The 22,589-nt window shown below is 39.5% G+C and overlaps 1 pseudogene; it reads left to right on the top strand.

Moving 5' to 3' along the window:
- The first annotated feature begins 14,418 nt into the window (after positions 1-14,418).
- LOC133754077 (DNA-directed DNA/RNA polymerase mu-like) lies at positions 14,419-21,814 on the top strand (annotated as a pseudogene).
- The last annotated feature ends 775 nt before the right edge of the window (positions 21,815-22,589 follow it).

Here is a 22,589-nt window from a genome sequence, read left to right as displayed (position 1 = left end):
TATAAGTATTAGGAGTTCCTGAAGGTGTGGAAAGAGAGAATGGAGTAGAAGGCCTACTTAGTGAAATAATTACAGAAAACTCCCCTAATTTGGAGAAAGGGACATTGAAGAACAGGAAGCATACAGAACTCCTGACAGACATGTCCAGAAAAATTTTCAGCTTGACACATTATTGTCAAACTCTCCACAATAAAGCATAAACAAAATATCCTAAAATGTGTACTAGAGAAATGCCAGATTATTTTCAGAGGATTTCCAATTAGACTCACACAAACTTCTAATCAGAACCCTGTAGGCTAGAAAAGAATGATGAAACATAATCCAAGTCTTAAGGGAAAAAACTGTCAACCAGGAACATTGTACCTTGCAAAGCATCCATTTATGAATGACAATGAAATAGACTTTCCATAATAAATGGAAATTAAAAGAATTTGTCACCATACATCCAGCTTTTAAAAAGATGCTAAAGGATTTGCCACACACAGAAATACAGAATGAAACCCACCATCATGACAGAATGTGAAGACAGATAATCCCCCACTAAAAGTACAAAAGAAACCCAAAGTGATTGATAGCAACATTGATGAAAAATGGCATGGTCAAGTTGTTACTTATTAATAGTTACCTTGAGAGGCTGGTGGTGTGGTACAGCAGGTTAAAGCCCCAGCCTGCAGCACCAGCATCCCATATAGGAGCCAATTCATGCCCCAGCTGCTCTACTTCTGATTCAGATCTCTGCGATAGCCTGGAAAAGCAGTAGATGGCCCAAGTCCTTGGGCCCTTGCACCTGCATGGGAGACCTGTAAAAAACTCCTGGCTCATGGCTTCAGATAACCTCATCTCTGGCTGTTGCAGTCAACTGGGGGTGAACCAGCAGATGGAAGACCTCTGTCTGTCTTTTTCTATATATCTACCTCTCCCTGTAACTCTGTCTTCCAAATAAATAAAATGAATGTTTTAAAAAATAGTTACCTTGAATGTAAATGATCTCAACTCTTCAGTTAAAAGATACTGATTGACCCAGCTCTCTGTGGTGGCACAGGAGTGCAGTGGAGGATGGCCCAAATCCTTGGGCCCTGTACCCGCATGGGAGACTGGGAGAAGCACTTGCTCCTGCCTTTGGATCAGCCGCTGCGCTAGCTGTAGCACGCTGGCAGCAGCAGCCATTGAAGGGTGAACCAACGGTAAAGGAAGACCTTCTCTCTGTCTCTCTCTCTCTCTCTGTCCACTCTGCCTGTCCAAAAAAAAAGATACTGACTGTCTAAATAGTTTAAAAACAAGACCCATCTACTTGCTGCTTAAAAGAAACACAACTCAGAAAGATACACATAGACTGAAATTGAATAGATGGAAAAAAGATATTCCATGTGAACAGAAAAAAAGGCAGGTGAAGCCATCCTAATATCAGACAAAATAGACTTTAACACAAAAACTATTAAAAGTGACAAAAAAGTATACTATGCAATGGTTAAGGCATCAATACAACAGGAAGATGTGATTATAATTAATGTATATACACCCTATTACAGGGTGCCTGGCTATTTAAAAAAATCTACTAATGGATTTAAAGGAAAATATAGACTGCAATACAATAGTAACAGGCACTTCAGCATCCCACTTTCATCAACAGGTAGATCATCTAGAACAAAAATTAACAAAGAAACAACAGAGCTAGTTGACATCATAGATCAAATGAACCTAACTGATAACTATAGAGCTTTTCACCCTAGAGTTGCAGAATATACAGTCTTCTCCGCAGTGCACAGAACTTTCTTTAGGATAGACCATATACTAGGCCATAAAACAAGTCTCAGCAAATTCAAATAAATCAAATCATACCATGCACCTTCACTGATCACAATGGATTGATCTTGAAAAAAAAACTCAAGAATGTCAAGAACATATGCAAACACATGAAAAATGATTAAAATGCTCCTACATGAACAGTGGGTTATAAAAGAAATAAGAGAAATTTTAAAAATTTCTTCAATTATTCAGGATGACAATACCTCATAACAAAATGTATGAAATACAACAGAAATAGTGTTGAGAGGGAACATTATAGTGATATGTGCCTACATCAAGAAATGGGAAAGTAACAAAATAGATGAGGTGTTAATGCATCTCAAGGACCTAGAAAAAAAGAAAAACAACAAGCCAAACCTCAAATTAGAAGGAGGAAAGAAATAATTAAAATTAAGGAAGAAATACAATTGAAACCAAAATACCATACAAAATATAAATGAAATGAAGAGCTTTTTTTTGAAAAAATAAAGCTGATACATCATTGGCACAGCTAACAAAAAATAAAAATGAAGAAGATGCAAATCAATAAAATCAGAGATGAAAAAATAAATAACAATACAAATAAAAAGATTCATCAGGAAATACTACAAAGAGCTGTTTGCTAATAGAATAGGAAACCTAGGGGAAATGGATATATTCCTGGCACATATAACCTACCTAAATTGAGCCATGAAGACATAAATCATCTAAACAGACTATTTATCAAAACAGAGATCAAATCCGTAATAAAGGCCATTCCAACAAAAAGAAGCCCAGGTCCTGAAGACTTAAAGGCAGAATTCTACCAAACATTTAAAGGAGAACCAACTCCCATTCTTATCAAGCTATTCAAAGCAATTGAAAGGGAGGTATTCCTCCCAAAATCCTTCTATGAAGCCTGCATCAACTTAATTCTTAAGCCAGAAAAAGATAAGACAGAGAAAGAGAACTATAGACTAATATCCTTGATGAAGGTAGACACAAAAATACTCAGCAAAATACTACCTGATCAAATCCAACAACACATCAGAAATATCCTTCACCCAGATCAAGTGGGATTTACTCTATGCATAGATGATTAACATCTGAAAATCCATAAACATGATTAACCACATTAACAAGCAGAGGACCAAAAACCATATGATTATCTCAGTAGATGCATAGAAAGCATGTGACAAAATCTAACACCCTTTTGTGATGAAAACTTTAAGCACATTGCGTATAAAAGGAGCATTCCTCAATATAATCTAAGCAATCTAAGACAAACCAACAGCCAACTTTTTACTGAATGGGAAATAATTGGAAGCATTCCCATTAATATTCAGAACCAAAGATGCCCATTCTCATAATTTCTACTTAATATAGTCCTGAAAGTTTTAACCAGAGCCATCAGGGAGGTAAAAGAAATCAAAGGGATACAAATCGGGAAGGAAGAATTAAAACTATCCCTATTTGCTGATGGCATGATTATATATATACACACATATATACATATATATATATGTGTATATATATAATCATATATATATACACACATATATATAGTCATATATATATGTGTATATATATATATATATATATATATATATATATATATATATAATGAACCCAAAAGACCCCATGAATAAGCAAGTTTGATAATGTAGCAGGATATAAAATCAACAGACAAAAAAAATGAAGAGCCTTTGTATACACAGACAATGCCATAGATGAGAAAGAACTTCAAAGATTAGTCCCATTCATGATAGCTAAAAAAGCAATCAAGCACCTTGGAATAAATTTAACCAAGGATCCCAATGACCTCTGTGATAAAAATTACAAAACTAAAAAATAAAATAGAAGAAGACATAAAAAGTGGAAATATCTTCCATGTTCATAGATTGGAAGCATCAACATCTTCAAGATGTCCAAACTACTGAAAGAAATTTGTAGATTCAATGTGATCCCAACAAAATTTCCAATAACATTCTTCTCAGATCTAGAAAAAATGATGATAAATTGATATAGTAATACAAGAGACCCCAAATAGCTAAATCAATTTTATACAACAAAAAATAAAGTGGAAGATATCACAACACCAGACCTCAAGACATACTACAGGGCAGGTATAATCAAAACAGCCTGGTGATGGCACAAACAGACATGTAGAGCAGAGCAGAAACCCCAGAAATAAATCCACATATCTACAACCACTTTATCCTAGACAAAGAATCAAAAAACAACTCCCGGATCCAAGACAGTCTCTTCAAAAAAGGGTGCTGGGAAACCTGGATTCCCATATGCAGAAGTATGAAACAAGTGCACTGCCTCACACCTTACACAAAAATCCACTCAAAATGGATCAGAGACCTAAATCTACAAAGTAATACCATCAAAATACTAGAGAATATTGGGTAACGCCATAAGGTGTTGGCATAGGGAAAGGCTTCTTAGAAAAGCACCCCCAGAAGCACAGGCAATCAGAGCCAAGATTAACAATTGGGTTACATCCAGCTGAGAAGTTTCTCACTGCAAATGAAATACTCAACAAAGGGAAGAGGTGACCAACAGCATGGGAGGAAATATTTGCAAACAAAACAACTGACAAAGGATTAACTTCCAGAATCTATAAAGAGCTCAAGAAACTTAACAACAAGGAGACAAACAATCCAGTGAAGAAATGGGTAAAGGAACTAAAGAATTTTTTTGTTTCAAGAGAGGAAATTCAAATGGCAGATAGACACATGAAAAAATGTTCAGGATTGCTAGCCATCGGGGAAATGCAAATCAAAATCAAATGTAGTTTCACCTCACTCTTGTTAGAATGATTATCATTTAGGGGCTGGTACTGTGGCTCACTTGGCTAATCCTCCACCTGTGGTGCCAGCATCCCATATGGGCACCGGGTTCTAGTCCCACTAGCTCCTCTTCCAGTCCAGCTCTCTGCTGTACCCAGGAAGGTAGTGGAGGATGGCCCAAGTGCTTGGGCCCTGCACCTGCATGGGAGACCATGAGGGAGCACCTGGCTCCTGGGTGTAGCAGCCATTTGGTGAGAGAACCAATGGAAGGAAGACCTTTATCTCTGTCTCTCTGTCTATAACTCTACCTGTCAAATAAATAAAAATAAAAATAAAAAAGAATGACTATCATATAGAAATTAAGGAACAACAAATGCTGGCAAGAATGGGGGGAGAAGAGTTCTTTAATCCATTGTTGATGGGAATACAAACTTGTACAGCAACTTTGGAAAACAGTATGCAGATAGCTCAGAAAGCTGAATATAGACCTACCACATCAGCTAGCCAACCCACTCCTGGGAATTTATCCAAAGGAAATGAAATCATCATATGAAAGAATTATCTGTACACTTATGTCCACTTCAGCTAAATGTAAAATAGCTAAGATATGGAATCAATTCAGATTTCCATCACCTCAAGGATGGATAAAGAAATAATGACAGATATACATGTGTAGTATATACACATATACTACACAGTGTTAAAAAAACAATAAAATCTTGTCATTTGCAACAGTGGATTCAACTGGAAACCATTATATTAATGAAATAAGCCAGTCACAAAACGACAAATCCCATATGGTCTTTCTGATCTATGGTAAATAATAGAGTACTTAAAATGTAATCTATAGGAGTGAAATTGACACTTTGAGGCATGAGATGTTGAACAGCCCATGCCTTGATTATTGGGGAATACTGCTTTTCTTGTTTGTTTTTGTTCTTTACTCCTTTCTTTCTTCATACTAGTCAGTGAACACTCCACTTGGTGTATGTTGAATCTTATGAGTATAAATATTAATTGAAAATTGATTTCTGTAAAAAATAAGAATGGAAGGATCAGTGATCTGTTGTAGCAAGTAAAGTTGCAACTTTTGTGCCAGCATCTCATATGGGTGCTGGTTCAAATCTTAGCTACTCTACTTTCCAATCCAGCTGTCAACTATGGCTTTGGAGAGCAGTAAAGGGTGGCCCAAGTTCTTGGTCTCCTGCACCCATGTGGGAGACCTGGAAAAAGCCCCTTGTTCCTCGCTTCAGATCAGCGCAGCTCTCGGCTATTGTGGCCATCTGGAGAGTGAACCAGCAGATGCAAAAATGGAAAGTATCTCTCTCTCTCTCTCTCTCTCTCTCTCTCTGTCTCTCCTTCTCTCTCTGTATAACTCTAGCTTTCAAATAAACAGATACATCTTTGAAAAAGGTGGCACTCAGCATTGCTCATCAAGACTACAGTGGTTATCACCTCACATATGTAAAAATGGATATTATCAAAAAGTAAAAAAAAAAAAGATAAGTTTTGAACAAGAGAAAAGGAAACACATGAATTGTAGGAACGAAAATGGATACATCCACTATGGAAAACACGATGGAGGTACCTCTAAAAATGGAATGAAGGACAAAGGTCCCACTAATGGATGTGTATAGAAAAGAAATAAAATCACTATCTTTAGGATATACCTGCACATGCATGTTCATGTAAGCATTATTCACAAGTACAAGATATAGAAATAACCACATCATGTGTCAACAGATGAAAAGAGAGAATAAAACACGTACACAAGGTGGAATCAAATTCAACATTAAAAAAGAAATTCTGATGTTTTGTCACTACATGAATCCCAAAGTATGAATGTGGACCTTATGCTGTTTAACATAACACAGAAAAAATAAATGCCACTTATTTGTGGAATCTAAGAATGTCAATCATAAGCCCAGAATATATTGCAGGTTTCCAGGGGCTAAGTGTGAAATGACTGGTGCAGCTCAGGTTGTTGTGGTCAATTGGAGAGTGAACCTGAGGATGAAGACCTCTCTCTATCTCTCTACCTTTGCTTCTCTCTCTGTATAACTCTAACTTTAAATAAATAAATAATTAAAAATAATTATGGATCCCTGTTAGGAATTTGGAAAACATTATGCTGAGTGAAATAAGCCCATCCCAAAGGGACAAATATCATTTGTTCTCCCTGATCAGTAACAACTAACCGAGCACCAAAAAGGAAACCTGTTAAAGTGAAATGAACACTATGAGAAACGGTGACTTGATTAGCCCTTGCCCTGACTGTTGATGAACAACTTAGTATGTTATCCTCTCTTAGTATTTTTTTTGTTTGTTCCACTTAATACTTTTGGTTGAATACTGTAATCAATACACAGTTATTATTAAGTGTTGAAACTTAACTGAAAAGTGATCGCTGTTAAATATAAGAATGGGAATAAGAGAGGGAAGAGATGTGCAATTTGGGACATGCTCAAGCTGACTTGCCACAAATGGTAGAATTAGAAACATACCAGGGGATTCCAATTCAACCCCATCAAGGTGGCATGTACCAATGCCATCTCGCTAGTTCAAGTGATCAATTTCTGCTCACAAATGATCATAATGATAGGACTATTGATAGGACAAAGGGATCACATAAGCAAGACTAGTAGCTGTAAATACTAATGGATAGAATAAAAAAAGGGAGAGAACTATCCAACATGGGAAGCAAGATACACAGCAGGCTCATAGAATAGCAGATGTCCTAAACAGCACTCTGGCCTCAGAATCAGCCCTTAAGGCATGTGGATCCAGCTGAAAAGCCCATGAGAGTATTTCAGGCATGGAAAGCCAAGACACTCTGGCAAAAAAATGACCTACATGAAAGATCTCTATGAGTGAGATCCCAGTGGGAAGAACAGGTCATCAAAGAAGGAGGTACCTTTCTCTGAAGGGAGGAGAGAACTTCCACTTTGACTATGACCTTGTCTAAATATGATCAGAGTTGGTGAACTCAAAAGGCTTCCATAGCCTTGGCAACTTGTGATCAGAGCCTAGGGGGATTACTGATGCCATAAACAAGAATGTCAATTTGTTAAGTCAACAACAGGAGTCACTGTGCACTTACTTCTCATGTAGGATCTCTACCCTAACGTGCTGTACATTGTGATTTAATGCTATAACTAGTACTCAAACAGTATTTTTCACTTTGTGTTTCTATGTGGGTGCAAACTGTTGAAATCTTTACTTAATATATGCTAAACTGATCTTCTTTATATAAAGAGAATTGAAAATGAATCTTGATGTGAATGAAAGGGGAGAGGGAGTGGGAATGGGGAGGGTTGTGGGTGGGAGGGAAGTTATGGGGGGGGCATTGTAGTCCATAAGCTGTACTTTGGAAATTTATATTCATTAAATAAAAGTTAAATATATAATTATAATTATATATATTATATATTATATATGTATATATGTATATATAATATATTATATATATTATATATAATATATTATATATATTATATATAATATATTATATATATTATATATTATATATAATATATATATTATATAATATAATATATAATATATATAATTATGGGTAAAAAAGAGGGAGTATGAAGAAAGACAGGAGTTTGGATGGGAGGGAGGGAGGGGAAGAAGAAGCATCATATTCCCAACTCCTTATATATTAAATTCATGAAGTTGTATTCCTTAAACAAAAATAAATAAATAGATAAATAGCCCTAGTCATGCACATGTGAGCTGCAGAAGCCTTTATTTGCCTTATTAAGATGGCACTTTCTTCCTGCTAGTCACCAGGCACCTTTGTGGGGGAATAGAGAGAAATCCGTGTGCTCTTCTGTCACAGGTTACGGTGGGAAAACTGTCCCTTACTGTCCTACCAGGCTTGACTCAAAGTCAAAGTTGTCCACATGGTTCTCCCTCAGGTAATATCACAGGTGACACAGATGTCACAGATAGAGCTCACCTAGCTCCAGGAAGATGGTGTCTCCTCCAGATCCAGCTGTGGGAGTCCCACATGGTATCCCCACCCACTGCTATGTATTTGTACTGTCCCTGCTCCACAGAGTCTTCCTACTTTCCATAGGATTTCCACTGCAAACTTCTCTTAAACTCTGTCCTGGAAATGCAGTTACTACACCTTCTTCCTGTTATCTTCCTGTGGTCAAAATCAGCACATCTTATCTCTATTTAGCCATCTTGGACCTCCCATTCTGCTGTATTAAGTTCAGAAGTAATCTCAAATGGATTACACCTGAAAATCTTCAATGAATGAGTTATGAATTTGTTTCAGGCACTGTGACTGGCAAATATTACTTATCTCATTGAATTTTCACTAGCACTATATGTTTCCATTATCCCAATTTCTGCTGAAGATGATAAAGATTACAAAGTATCATTATATTGCTTGGAAGCACTCAAGATGTTGTTAAGAAAACTGGAATTTGAATATAGGTATATCTGATATTGAAGACCAGATTCTTAGCCAATAATATTTTGTTCATATGGTTAATGGGCTTTCATTTTATCAGAGTACACTTTGAAGATTTCCAAAGTGATTGCCTACTTGCTACCTGCATATTAACTTGCTACATCCTTACAATACTGCAATTAAAATAAATCCAACTGTAGAGTAAATGAAATGAGTCTATATGAGTTAATTATTAAGTAGGGACTGTTAGCATGAGAAAGAACAGAGGTATTCAGACTATAGTTTAAAATTTTAAATTAAATTAATTTATGAATGAAATATTCATGTGGATGTGGTTTAGGCTTTGCATTTTATACATAATTTAAAAAGAAATTTTAGCTGCATGCTTATCTATAATATAGATAGTGCTAGAATGTTATTTTTTTAATATTTTGCTTTTGTGTAAAGTAACATAAACATTTTGATGGAAACATGAAAAATAGAAAAGTCAAAAGTAACCACTAGGGGCCAGCGCTGTTGCACAGTGGGTTAAAGCCCTGATCTGCTGTTGCCGTTGAATTCTCTAAAATGTTGCAGTGGGTTCATTTCTGAGAAGAGCAGCGTGGTGGGGGCAAGAGGCGCGGAGTCAACACACAGACCCCGGGAGTCCGGTGAGAGCAGGCTTGAGGTGAGCAGCCTGCAGACTCGTTTATTACAGTTGATACAACAGCTTATATAGCCAAGACCAGCCAATCTGGTCAAGGGGTGGTCTATACCCCAACCAATCACAGCCTGTTGCCAGGCAGTTTCCAGAGCCATCCAATCACAGCCTGTCGCCAGGCAGTTTCAAATCCATCCAATCACAGCCTGTTGCCAGGCAGTTTCCAGAGCCATCCAATCACAGCCTGTCACCAGGCAGTTTCAAAGCCATTCCTGACTAACTGACGCTCGCTTGCCAGTGGCCACCTTGGCATGGCCTTCTCATTCCACTACATTTCCCCCTTTTCGTTTATTTTTGAGCAACGGGAGGCATGATTCTTGGCCATACCATTGTTGACCCCGTTTCCATGTGGTCTCCGTACGCAGCTGTGCCTGTCTTAGGTTGTCCCCCAGGGGATCTTACCCGTCATTGACTAACCAGCGCTCAAATCGAGAGACCACAGGATTGCTTGCTCAGATAGGGGTAGGAATGAGGAATAATGGTTATCAGGAGTGGCATGACCGCACACAGGCTGTGGGCCATTGGAGTGGCTGACCAGAGCTAGTGGGGGTACACAATGGTAACAGATGTGGCTATGGGCAGTTTCTCAGGGTAGGATGATAGGGCAGGTGTGTCTGCTAACAAGGCGGAGTCTCAGTCTTGTTCAGCGGGTTCTGGTTGGCTGTCAGTTGCAGGCTTGATGTTTCTGGCTGGTACGCAAATGGGCTGTTCTGCATTCTCTGGAAAGACACAAGCATATCCTCGACCCTTGGTTAATAGAAGCCTTTTTACAGGCGTTGGAATCCAGGGCCTGAGTTTTACATACACTTAACATTAGCAGCAAACATGCTGATGGCATGGGATCTAGCGGCTGCCCTGAGATATTGGGGTACCCAAGGACTGCCACAAATGTGGGGATCCTCACTGGGTGTGGATGGGATGACATTGCATGAGTTATTGTGTAGAGGTCCTCTTAGTTCATCCCACGGGTATGTGGGGGGTGGCTGACTAGGCATTGCTACCTTATTTGCTATGTTGTTTTTTTCACTGTTGGAGTTCTCTCTCCCTAAGTCAGCAACCGTTGTCTGTGAGACAGGGACCTGGAGTGTCAGGCTCCTATCACTCACAGATTCACTATATTTGATAATCCACACAGGATTCTGAGAGGGGGGTATCTTTCCCATGTCTGAGCGCTTAAGAGCGGCACGGTACACCAACTCTAGCCAGAGGAAAGACACGTATAGCACTGCTACCGTAACAAAGCAAATTCCTAGCACCTCAACTGTGGATGGCATTTTGTAGGAGGTTTCCCTATGCTAGACAAACAGATAGTGGTGTATCAGATCGTAAGCATGTCCTGTGCTTAGTGGGGAACTTCCTTGATTTGTTAGGTCAAGGCCGTATGCCCACACGGTGTCTCCGGAGCGTCACCTCTCTCGAGTGAGGGAAGATGACTTGGTTCCGAATTCTGGGATGATCAGTCCCTTATGTGAATTCGCCGGGCGAACCAAAAGTAAAAGGAGGAGTCGAGAAGCGACGTATGCTTCAGGGCAGTGTGTGCTAACCTGGGGTCACTTAGACCGAGGACAAGGACAAGGAAAGGGGCGTAGGAGGGGGTTCTGTGCTCACCATCACAGAACTGAACAGCACACCAAACACCGAGGGGCCTACTTGCTGAAATCCAGGGGGGACCTCGCCGAGTCCGACACACTGTCTCTTTCTCAGTCACGTTGGCGCGCCAGAGATGTTGCAGTTGATTTCTCTACAATGTTGCAGTGGGTTAGTTTCTGAGAAGAGCAGCGTGGTGGTGGCAAGAGGCGCGGAGGCAACACACAGACCCCGGGAGTCCGGTGAGAGCAGGCTTGAGGCGAGCAGCCTGCAGACTCATTTATTACAGTTGATACAACAGCTTATATAGCCAAGACCAGCCAATCTGGTCAAGGGGCGGTCTATACCCCAACCAATCACAGCCTGTTGCCAGGCAGTTTCCAGAGCCATCCAATCACAGCCTGTCGCCAGGCAGTTTCAAATCCATCCAATCACAGCCTGTTGCCAGGCAGTTTCCAGAGCCATCCAATCACAGCCTGTCACCAGGCAGTTTCAAAGCCATTCCTGACTGACACTCGCTTGCTAGTGGCCACCTTGGCATGGCCTTCTCATTCCACTACAATCTGCAGTGCCAGCATCCATTAAGGGCACCAATTCAAGTCCTAGCTGCTCCATTTCCAATCCACCTCTCTGCTAATGTGCCTGGGAAATCAAAGGAGGATGATTTGGAGTTTTCCTATTAGAAGAGAGGATTTAAGTAAGAGAGTAAGGTGATATCATTTCCTTAGTGATAGAACATAATATAACTTAGAACTCTGGTGTCCAGGCATCTATATTTCAAGTGAAAGTCACCATTCAGCTAATTTGGTCAAAGACAGTTTTTTTTAAATTAATTAATTAATTTATTTATTTTTTGACAGGCAGAGTGGATAGTGAGAGAGAGAGACAGAGAGAAAGGTCTTCCTTTTTGCCGTTGGTTCACCCTCCAATGGCCGCTGCGGCCGGCGCATCGCGCTGATCCAAAGCCAGGATCCAGGTGCTTCTCCTGGTCTCCCATGCAGGTGCAGGGCTCAAGCACTTGGGCCATCCTCCACTGCCTTCCCGGGCCATGACAGAGAGTTGGCATGGAAGAAGGGCAACCAGGATAGAATCTGGCGCCCCAAGTGGGACTAGAACCTGGTGTGCCAGCGCCGCAAGGCAGAGGATTAGCCTGTTAAGCCATGGTGCCAGCCAGAGACAGTTTTAACAATAAGATATTCTCATGCTCAGCAGTACTTACAGAGGTTGTGGGCTCAGGAGGCCATGGGTTCTGATCTGTCTTTAGATATTAGTTTAGGCCACCATCCCTCTCATGCTGGTTTCCATCTTGTAGTGGGATGTCATAGCTGACAGGAAGAGCTATTCTAGAAATGAGAATGAGCCAGCTCAGTCTCATGAAAACAAAGTCGTGCCATGCCACGGCAGAGTGAGCAGAAGGGACTGAAGAAGTGAATTATAGTTATGACAGGGAGAAAATACTGGTAATTATAATGAGAAGTAAAATATGCTCTTCTTTGTTACTTTGTAATTATTCATTTGTTAAGCTCATATGCAGGTCTGATGTGGTTATTAAATGTGACTTCATTTTTAAAAAAAATTATTAAAATTTTTAATGAAAATCTTAGCTGAATTTAATGTTCTCCCCAAATAAACTTAAGAAATGTCAGTGTCTTACATAGTGTCTCAATAAAAATAAAGCAGAAATACTGTGTGCCTTTATAGTCATAAAACATCAATCTTTAAGAATAACTCAAAATACAAGAATGTATATTATAATGTATAAAAATTACTAATTTATTAATTTCATATTTGAATTGCAATTTTTGTGAATACCTCTTTATGTGTACATATTTTAGTATATAAAATGATATTCTAGCATACATTTTGATAGTCATTTATCTGAATAGAAGTTAGTTATAACATTATTTCTACCATTATGATTAAATATTGCATTATGAAACTATAGTGTATTTTCTATTCTTTGAGAGAACTCTAATGAATTTCTAATGAATTATCAAAGCAGGTTGGTCTTTCAAAAAGGTGTATTTTGGGCAAGAAAATGTAGTATCTTTTTACCCAGAATGGCAACATCCAAAATTGCCCTAAAAACATTTAAACTCCATTTCTTCACGGAGACCTATAAAGCACTTGAAAAAATATTTAAACAAATCTTAATTCATCTGCTTCATTCAATCTTTAATGTTTTCCAAGAAATTTCCTATCATTTGTGTTTATTCTCAATAGGGTTGCTGTTTTCTAAATGATGACAGGAAACATTTTCAAACTACATTTATCTAATTTGTACGTCTTCAATATCAAATTTTGCAATGAAATGTCTCTTTTCTACCTCCTACCTCTCTTGCTGGACAGTTTTTTAAACATTTTCCCTAACTGATTTTTCTTATCTTGATGTCTCATATTAGAAATTTTCTCAAAATTTATTGGTATTCCAGATCAAAACTTAAATTATTTTTCTGACATGTGAAAGAACGGAGGAGCTGCCAAAACATTCTGTTTCCAGCTTTATAATGTACTTCAGGTTTTGAATCAAACTATTTTCTGGACTGAAATTGCAACATTTGAGAAACCAATAGATTCTTACTATAATTTATACCCTCTGTTACCATACTAAGCTTATTCATTTCTTTCTTTTGTTTTCTTTTCTTTTCTTTTTTTTCTTTTTGACAGGCAGAGTGGACAGTGAGAGAGAGAGACAGAAAGAAAGGTCTTCCTTTGCCGTTGGTTCACCCTCCAATGGGCGCCACAGCCGGCTCATCGCACTGATCCGAAGCCATGAACCAGGTACTTCTCCTGGTCTCCCATAGGGTGCAGGGCCCAAGGACTTGGGCCATTCTCCACTGCACTCCCAGGCCACAGCAGAGAGCTGGCCTGGAAGAGGAACAACCGGGATAGAATCTGGCACCCCAACCGGGACTAGAACCTGGTGTGCCGGCGCCGCTAGGCAGAGGATTAGCTTGTTGAGCCTCGGTGCTGGCCAGCTTATTCATTTCTGCATTGAGACTTTGGTAAAAATTCCTTTTCTTTTTTATTCAGTAATTAGATCATCCACTTTGTTTTCTAGATCAGAAAGAAAAGAGGTGCGTGCTCCTTCTTCCGCCCGGCTTCCTTCTGGTTTCCGCCCGGCTTCTTCGGTGGCCTGGATGCTCTCCAAGCGGCGCCAAGCGCAGGGCGGGTACCCTGAGTACAGCCGCCGCCTCCGCACCGGCCTCCCTGGGTTTCCCCGATGTCGTCATTTATCTGGTCGAGCCGCGCATGGGTCGCAGTCCCCGGGCCTTCCTCACACGCCTGGTGCTGTTGAAAGGTTTCCAGGTCCTGGACGCCTGCAGCTCGGAGGTGACCCACGTGGTGATGGAACAGGCTTCAGCCGAGGAGGCGAAGGGCTGGCGGGAGTGCAGGGCAGCGGCTGTGCCCCTAGGCTGCCCCGGCCCGGCTCTGCCGGACATCGGTTGGTTACAGAGAGCATGGCCACAGGGCAGCCTGTCCCCGTGCAGCCCAGGCACTGCCTGGAGGTGGCTGAGCCTGAGGAAGAGCCCCCAAGGCTGGGGAGGGTGCCCATCTATGCCTGCCAGCGGCCCACGCCCCTCCCTCACCACAACACCGCTCTCTTGGAGGCCCTGGAGATGCTGGCGGAAGCAGCCAGCTTGGAAGGCAACGAGGGCCGCCTCCTGTCTTTCCACAGAGCGGCCTCAGTGCTCCAGGCCATGCCCTGCCCTGTTACAGCACCAAGCCAGCTGCAGGGGCTGCCCCACTTCCGAGAATATTCCTCCAGGGTGGTCCAGGAGCTGCTGGACCACAGGGTGTGTGAGGAGGTGGAGCGGGTGCAGAGCTCAGAGAGGTTCCGGACCATGAAGCTCTTCACCCAGATCTTTGGGGTAGGGGTGAGGACTGCTGACCGCGGTACCAAGAGGGCTAAAAAAAAAAAAAAAAAAAAAAAAAAGAAAATAGATTTAAAATCAGAAAGTACTATAAAAGCCAAACAAAAATTTTCCTTTCCATATATAAAATACATATATATGCTAGCAGGTTTTTGCTTTTATTTTCCTCCATAATATATTATCAATACTGCAATCATAATAGTTGTGCTCAATAAAATGATAAATAAAACCCATTCCCTTTATTACATAGGATACTGTACAAGACAGATCTTCTCTCAGAAATGCAGTCTGTACAATTGCAGAGCACAAAAACTAGTCAGAAATATTAACAATTATTTATAAATCAGAGTATCATCAAAATACAAAAAAGAGACAAACATTTTTGGAAAAAGTGGCTGAATACAAATAAGTGATATTTAAAATACTGTTTTGAAGAGTTTTAAAATTTATTCTATATTCCTAAATATCTATGTTTATTATGTTTTACATGATCTATAACATAAAACTGTAGTTTTTCTTTGGTTGTTCCTATAAAAATAATCAAAATTGAAATAACACAAACATGCACTGATTTCTGTTTCTAAAATCACAATTGGCAACATGTATGGCCGGTTTCTAAAGTCATGAAAGCATAGTTTTGCTGCAGCTGTTAAATTCCCAAAGAAACTGTCTAGAACAGAGGGACGTGTACCTCAGGGATAAAGAGAGGCACAGAGAATTTAGGGAAACTTACTAGGGACAAGGTCTTCAGCTTACTGAAGTTCCAGATCTGAATCTTTGCTTCTTGAAATGTTGCCAGCTGTCACCAGGACCCACCCATTTTGAAAGCAGGGAAGGCCATTGCTCAGAAGTGAAGACCCAACATAGGCACTGATTATTGGTGGCCGCTGGTCTTCCGTGCACATGCGCAGTGACTGCCCTCTGCAGGTGCGCGTGCACTTCCGTTTAACCTCTTTGCTTGGCTACAGTCACTGTGAGTTAAGACTGTGGGAACAGGAAGCCTGTGTGCTGGGACGTTGAGGCCAGGGCTTGCTCCTCTGCTGGGCTTGCCTCAAGTTTCCTATGCTGGGAAAAGCTACTAGAAGGATCAGCCATGAAGGAGGTCTTACCTCCCCATTGAAGGGGGTGAGTGTCTCTTGAGCTCCTCCGCTGAGTGAGAGATGGGGAATGGAATAAAATCACAGCCCAGGTACCTCTTCCCGACAAGGACAAGGCTGCCAGCGAGAGTGAGGAAGTCTGAGGGCAGCAGCTCCACTGCTCAGGAACAGTGGCCGAGGCCGCCCTCCTGTGACCAGGAACACTGGGCGCCCAGCTCCCGCAGGCCCTCCTCCCCTGAGAGGGAGAAGCACCCAGGCCGCCTTTCAGAGCAGCAGAAGCAAAGCCTAAACCTCAGTCGGTGTCCAAGTTAATCATAATCCCCTCAATGGAACACGTTATTGACAGATGTAAGTGATTGAACAAAATTGATTGTTGAGCCGGCGCCGTGACTTAACAGGCTAATTCTCCACCTAGCGGCACCGGCATACCGGGTTCTAGTCCCTGTTGGGGCACCGGATTCTTTCCCGGTTGCCCCTCTTCCAGGCCAGCTCTCTGCTATGGCCAGGGAAGGCAGTGGAGGATGACCCAAGTCCTTGGGCCCTGAACCCGCATGAGAGATCAGGAGAAGCACCTGGCTCCTGGCTTCGGATCAGCGTGGTGCGCCAGCCACAGCAGCCATTGGAGGGAAATAAAATATTTTAAAAAAATTGATTGTTTCCCGTAGTTTATTTTTAATATCTGCGTTTCATTTTATATACTGTATACATTGTGGGGAATTTATGTGGAGAGAAATAACTTAAGGTTCTCACTTCACTGTCCAGAACTTAGGGTCCAGGACTTGTTTTTGAGTAAGGATTCAGTGAAGAACAGACAAAAATTAAAATGTTTAAATAAAACAAAACATTAAAAACATGAAAATAGAATTTAAAACGGGTAGGGTAAAGTCAAAAATTAAAATGGGTAAAATACTCTCTTTACATAGAATGTGTTTGTAATGCAATTTGTAAAGTGATTTTTTCCTAGTGATAGTTTCTATGTAACTTAAAGGGCAATGGGGATTAAATTAGAAAGAGAGTGAATAATATTAAGGAACAAAAAAAATCATGCCACTCATGCTAACTCAACATATAATCAAATTTACATTAAGCTTTCTAAGTTACTGATAGTGTTTTATAGAAATAAACCAAGTTTAAAATTTTTTAAATTCATTTTCGATTTGCAAGGCAGAGATAGAGAGACCAAGATATATCGCCCACCTTCTGGTGCACTACCCAAATGCCTGCAACATCCAGTTATGAACTAGGCCAAAGCCAGAAGCCAAGAGCTCAATCTGAGTCCCCCACAGCAGTGGCAGGGATTCCAGTACTTGAACCACAATCTATCATTCAGGAAACAGAAAACAGAAGTGGACCCAGGATTTGAACCTAGGTGTTATAATATGGGGTACAATTATACCAAGTCTTAGTCACTAAGCCAAATGCCCACCCCTCAAGATATTTTCAATAAAAACAAGATTTATTGGTACTGAAAACTATTATTTGTAAAATATTTAACTTCATTGCAGGACATTCCATGAAATTATTATTATTAAGCAGTATGGCTTTGTTAAATTCACTTTAATTCCAACAACAGAATTCTATGACTTTCATAACATATTATGGATCTTATAAAGGATGGCCAACTGACTTCCCTAAACAAACACATTATAAATTCAAAGTGATACATTGCAAGAGAGTAAGGTAGGGGTGAGTGTGGTACAGTGAACTAAGCCATCACTTGAGATACCCACAATAGTATTTGAGTGCTGACGTATGTCCTGGCAACCTGGCATCCAATCCGACTTTCTGCCAGCACACCCTGAAAAGCAGTAGATGGTGGATCATTTGGGTTTCTGCTTACCCACGTGACACGTGAGTCACAGATAGACTCTCTAGCTCATGGTCCTTGCTCCTGGCTGTGATTTTTCCAGCCCTTGTAGTTCTTGAAATTTAGGGAATATAACAGTAGCAAGAAGATTTGTCTCTCTATTTCTTTTCTTTGTCTTTCTCTGCTTTTCAAGTAGTTGGAAATAAACAAGTAGTCTTTTTCAAAACATCAAAAAATGTTTAAAATATAAAAGGCAAAATGAAAAAACTTTGTCTTGCAAAGGGATTTAGTGTGAAAGTGTGATTAAAACACTGTGATTAAAACACAAGAAATTAGTTCTATTAACAAGTACTTGTGGCTTTCCTCATAAAAGAATAATTAGTACTTCTGTACATTTAAGAATACAATATAAAAAATACAAGTATTTTTAAAGTTACAACTAGAATAATTTTAATTACAATAATAATTAACTAGAATAATCAGTCACCTGAAATAACCTGAGAGGATTTTGAGTGGCCTTATTCTAAAACTTCAATATTGCTAAGTGAACAACTTGGAATTCATTGTAAACATAAGACTGGTGCAAGAATATAAGACATTTTTACATATGCTGTAATTCTAAGAATATCTGCATATACTGCTTAGCAGTGCACATCAAGCACTGTCATAATGCTTTCTCAGAAATAGCCTTTATATTTAAATTGAATAAAAAATGCATATAAGGTAATGCTCAGCCAAGGAGTTAATATAATTCCCAGGGTACCTTTCTTCAGTGAGAGTGTCATTCCTAGTCTTCTTTTGTTGATTCCGCTCTCTCCCATGTCTTTACCTAAGTTCAGGTTAATACTATGTATCCCAAGATTATTGTAGTAATCTTTGAACTGTGTTCCTTGAACTTACATTCTGAAATCTTTTTAAGACTTTCAGATATTTTTGTTTTTTTTTTTTTTTGACAGGCAGAGTGGAAAGTGAGAGAGAAAGACTGAGAGAAAGGTCTGCCTTTGCTGTTGGTTCACCCTCCAATGGCCACCGCAGCCAGTGCGCTGTGGCCAGTGCACCATGCTAATCTGAAGGTGGGAGCCAGGTGCTTCCCCCTTGTCTCCCATGGGGGTGCAGGGCCCAAGCACTTGGGCCATCCTCCATTGCACTCCAGGGCCACAGCAGAGAGCTGGACTGGAAGAGGGGCAACCGGAACAGAATCCGGAGCCCTGACCGGGACTAGAACCCAGTGTGCCGGTGCTGCAAGGTGGAGGATTAGCCTAGTGAGCCACGGAGCTGGCCAGATATTCTTTTATATTTTCAAAAGTTTAGACATGATGATGTTACCCCCAGGTTAAAACCCAACTATGAAGGCCAGCATGTGGCACAGCAGATTAAGCTACTGCTTGTGATGCTGACACTTCATACTAGAGTGCCTGTTCAGGTCACCATTGTTCTGCTTCCAACACAGCCCCCTGCTTATGTACTTGAAAAGGCAGAGAATGATGGACCGAATAGCTGGGCCCCTGCCATCCATTGAGGAGACTCAGATGGATTCCCAGGCTAATGGCTTTTGCTGATCTCAGCTCTGACAATTGAGGTCCTTTGGGGAATGAACCAATAGATTAATGATCCCTTTGTTGTCTCTCCCTCACTTTGTCATTCTACCTTCCAAAAAATAAAATTAAAAAGCTTTAAAAAGGCCGGTGCTGTGGCTAACTAGGCTAATCCTCCGCCTGCGGCACCGGCACACCAGGTTCTAAGTCTCAGTTGGTGCACCGGATTCTGTCCCGGTTGCCCCTCTTCCAGGCCAGCTCTCTGCTGTGGCCCGGGAGTGCAGTGGAGGATGGCCCAAGTGCTTGGGCCCTGCACCCGCATGGGAGACCAGGAGAGGAACCTGGCTCCTGGCTTCAAATCAGTGCAGTGCAGTGGCCACAGCGGCCATTGGAGGGTGAACCAATGGAAAAGGAAGACCTTTCTCTCTCTCTCACTGTCCACTCTTCCTGTCAAAAAATTAAAAAATAAATTAATTAATTAAAGAAAAAGCTTAAAAAAAACCAACTTGTCATTGCTATAATATATATAACTAGGAATATATCCCTTTATTTGAGATTTTAAAATTTGTTACAATGCAATTATTCATAGTAATTTTATGATTCTTTCTACTTCTGTGGTATCAGCTATAATATCTCCTTTTATACCTGTAATTTTATGATTTTTCTCTATCTTTTAATCTATCTAAAGTTTATATATTATCTTCTTTAAAAACTGCTTTTGGTTTTGTTGTTCTTTTATAGTTTTTTTTTCTAGTTTCAATTTTACTTGTATTTTGACTTTTATTACATCTCACCTCATTTCTGTGTAGGTTTTTTCTTGTTTTACTAAGTTCTAGGGATACATGCTTCAGTCATTTATTTGAAATCTTTCTAACTCTTTAATATAAGTACTTATTGTTACAAGCTTTCCTCTTAGTATTGCCTTGGCGGTATCCCACAGGATTTGATATGATGCGTTTTCATTGTGTTTTTTTTCAAGAGCATTTTATATCTTTTTAAATTCATTCAGGGACTCTGGCCATTCAGTAGCATGCTGCTTAATTTATAAATATTCTATTGTTCTTATTGATTTCTAGTTTTATTCCTCTGTGGTCTGAGAAGCTACATGGAATTATTTCACTCTTTTAAATTTTAGTAAGACTTGATTTGAGTCTTAAAATGTGAATTGATAGTAAAAAAAATGCTCCCTGTACTGATGAAAAGATGTGTATACTGCAGCTGTCAGATAAAACCATACCCAGTTACTTCTGTAACTACATCTGTAACTGATCCATTTGCTCAGTATGGTTAATCATTTTCAATATCTTTATTGAATTTCTGTTTGGTTTATCTATCCATTGATAACAGTATGGCATTGAAGTTGCCCACTATTACTGTATTGGAGTCCATCATTCCCTTTAGTTCTAATGATAGTTATTATATGTCTCTTCATGGTGTTGTGCTAGGTGAATAGATGTCAATGATTGCTATAACCTCTTGGGACTTAAACCTTTTTATCAGTATAAAATGTGCTTCTTAGTCTCTTTCTATAATTTGTGACAATATCAGTTTCTTGTTTGATATGTTATTTTGATTTAATATGCTATTTTAATTTAATATGTGTATTGCTATTCTCACTCACTTTTGGTTTCCATTTGCCTGGTATATTGACTTCCAGGCTTTCACTTTTCGTCTATCTGTTTCTTTACTTGTGAAGTTAGTTTCATGTAGTCAGTGTATAGTTGGGTATTTTTAATTTTAATCCACTAAGCCAACCAGTATGTATTTGACTGGAGAATTGAAACCATTTACACTCAAATTTAGTATGTTTTGATAAGAACTACCAATTGCCATTAAGTCAATTGGTTGCTGATGGTATCAGCACTGTTGGTGAATTTGGTAGTATTATGTGTCTCTATCGTTTACTTCTAATATAGGACCCCCTTCAGAATTTCTTATAAGCCTCATCTAGTGGTATAGAATTCTGTTATTGTATGTCTATAAAATAGTTTATTTTGCCTCCATTTCTAAAGGATAGCTTTCCTGGATATAATATTCATGGTTCATTTTTTTTTCTTTTCAGATATTGAATATATCACCCCAATCTCTTATGGTCTCTATGGTTTCTATTGACAAACTTGCTTCTTTTCCTTTATATTAAACATGAAAAGCATGTCACTTTCCATTACTATATTTGGGATTCTCTCCTTTTCTCTTCTTTTCTTTTGTGTTTCATAGTTTGATTAAAGTGTGTTCTGGACTTTTTTTTTTTTTTTTTTTTTTTTGCAGTGGGGTGGACTACATTGGGTCTTTTAGCTGCCTGACTCTAGATGACCATGTAAGTCTTAGGAAGAATTCAAATAATTTTTTCAGCAAGTAAATATTGCTTTATTGCTTATGCTGTATTTTCCAATGAATATGCCCCCTTTAAAATAAGACACAGGAAAATACTTCCATGCAAGTTCTGTATTATTTTGAAGTCCCTATTTGTTGAAAAATTTATTTATACTGCAGGACAGGAGATATTTAGAAAATCACATGATCTGTTTGCCTAAACATAATTCCTGACACATTTTTTCAGTTTGACAATGCAATATGTACAATGGTACAATTAAAGAGTTACCAAACCCAATGTGTTCATCATGATACCATCACAACTGCAATATTTGCATTATAATGACACTGCTGAATTACAGAAACATGAATCAACTATACACATATTTAACAGTCCTCAGATATTAACTATATAAAATCTAGTACTGTGTTCTGTTTCCTTAAAGGTAAGATATTTGGCATTTCAGTGTTTCTTGCATAGTTATGTGGCTAATCACAGAAGGCTGATGTTATACAATTCTGAGGACCATGTGAAGGTCCTGCTGATTATACACCAGAATCCTACCATGCTGATCCATATAGCAGTGTCTGAATATATCCGTCAACCATCTCAGGACAATGCAGCATTGGATGAAGTCACAATGCAATCTGCCCCTGCCAATGTCTGGTTAATCATTCAAATGA

Source organism: Lepus europaeus, chromosome Y (assembly GCF_033115175.1).
Source record: "Lepus europaeus isolate LE1 chromosome Y, mLepTim1.pri, whole genome shotgun sequence".
Lineage (NCBI taxonomy): Eukaryota > Metazoa > Chordata > Mammalia > Lagomorpha > Leporidae > Lepus > Lepus europaeus.
The sequence above is the reverse complement of the archived record's forward strand: the minus strand, read 5'-3'. Positions and strand labels throughout refer to the sequence as shown.